Below are 2,229 nucleotides of genomic sequence, written 5' to 3'. Positions count from 1 at the left end.
TCCTTTCCATAGACCAGCAGAGACCCACAGCACAGTTGTCCAAATCTATTCCCTTGCAGGTTAGTGTGTGTGATGGTGGTTTATCGAAAAGACTTCTATTTTTATGTCATCATATTTTAATTTTGAAAAGTCATTATATTTCCTTGATTCAAATTTTAAAGTTCAAAAAAGTTACAGAGTAACAAGCTTCCCACCAACATCCCCGCCACTTGCGACAATCAGCGTTACCTGAGCCTCGATTCCATTGGTGACACTTTGTTCACATGGAGCAAACAAGATGGCACACGCAGTCACACATGCAACATGCTTCCTCACCTCACGATCCTAACCATTCCTGGTGCCTTGCTCCTAGTTATCGCATGGTACTTCCAGAGATCAACCCAGGTGTGCACCCCAGGTTTCTTCCTCTTCCAGCCAGTTCCACAGTAGTGTACCTACCATGGTCTATTTAACCCCTGCTCTGTTGAATGCACTTAGAATGTTTAATCATTTGCTATTTTTTTTTAAAAAAGCAATAACTTGGCCAGATAACTCAGTAGAATAAGGGGCCTGCTTAGGCAGAGCACAGGGACCCAGGTTTGAGCCCCTGCACCACAAGCCATGCTGGCCCGCCCCTGGGGCACCCTGAGACAGCGAATGAGACTGGGCATGGTGGCGCATGCCTGTAATCCCAGTGCTTGGGAAGTTGAACACAGGCGAATCACTACAAGTCCAATCTGCGTGGTGAGACCCTGTAGGCCCTGTACTAAATACATAAAAAAGCAATAACTTTGCAAACATTTCATTTCATTAACATTTCAGCATATCTGTAGGGCACATACCTATCAGAGGGACTTATGGGTCAAGGGACACGGACGTGTGTAATCTTGACAGCCGCTCTCTATAGAAGCTGCGCTGATTTACATTTCCAAAGGGAACTCGAGAGCTCCCCACCTTCGTCTCTGTATGGAATTAAATTTTTTGATTTTTTCAAGGCTGACAGGTGAAAAACAGTATCTTCATGCAGTATTAATTTGATTCCATGTTTTATGAGTAAGCCTCAGCACCCTTCCATATGTTTAAAAGTGCTTGGGGCTGGGGAGATGGCTCAGTAGAATAAGCACTTGCCTGGCAAGCTCAAGGGCCTAAATTCAATCCCCGGTTCTGCCAAAAATAGAAGTGCTTTAAATATATATATATTTAAAATAGTGCTTTATATTTCTTTTCATCTTAGTTTTGGCACAGAGTGAAAATACTTGTGAATAATGACTATTATATAGGGGCAGGGAGATGGCTCAGTAGAATGAGTGTTTGCCTGGCAAGCACAAGGGCCTGAGTTCAATCCCTGGTTACACACACACACAAAAAAAAACCACCCAAAAAACAACAACAAAAAAGACTATAGTGTCTTCTTATTTTTAACAGCATGTACTATCTGATACTACCTTTCCCTATGGGTATCTTCTTTTTTTTTTTTTTTAATTTATTTTGTTTATTTTAGAGAGAGAGAGGCCAGCTCAGCCCACCAGGGGGCAGGGCTGGCTGGCATGTGGTGCTGGGGGATTGAACCGCGGTCCCTGATGCTTTATGCTAAGCTTGTTCTAAGTAGGTGCTTTAGACCACTGAGCCATCTCTCCAGCCCGGTATCTTCTTAAAAAGGTAACCTTATTGGTGCATTTTAGCATTTTAGAGGTTCATGTTTATGAAATGAAATGTTTGCAAAGTTATTGCTTTTTTTTTTTTTTAGTACAGGGTCTACAGGGTTTCACCATGCAGATTGAACTCGTAGTGATTCTCCTGTGTTCAGCTTCCCAAGCACTGGGATTACAGGCGTGTGCCACCACACCCGGCCTCATGCACTGTCTCAGAGTGTCCCAGGGGCAGGGCCAGCACGGCTTGTGGCGCAGGGGCTCAAACCTGGGTCCCTGCGCTCTGCCTAAGTATGTCCATTGTTTTGCTGAGCTATCTGGCCAAGTTACTGCTTTTTTTTCAAAATAGCAAAAGGTTAGAAACATGAATGATCACATTCATGATTCAGAATTTTTACTTGTACGTAATATATCTTGATTTTTCCTTTTTCCTCAGTCCCTTCCTCTTCCATGTTTCTTTACACCAATGTTTATTTTCCAGAAAAGTGTTCAATAATAAGGACAATAGTGGCATCCTCAATTTATACCTGACTTTAGGGGGAGAATTTTAGCAGAGCACTAGTGAATGTGATCTTGCTTGCTTGTATGAAATAAACACTTT

This window comes from Octodon degus, unplaced genomic scaffold (assembly GCF_000260255.1).
Source record: "Octodon degus isolate 3935 unplaced genomic scaffold, OctDeg1.0 scaffold00010, whole genome shotgun sequence".
NCBI lineage: Eukaryota > Metazoa > Chordata > Mammalia > Rodentia > Octodontidae > Octodon > Octodon degus.
Note: the sequence above shows the minus strand (reverse complement) of the source record.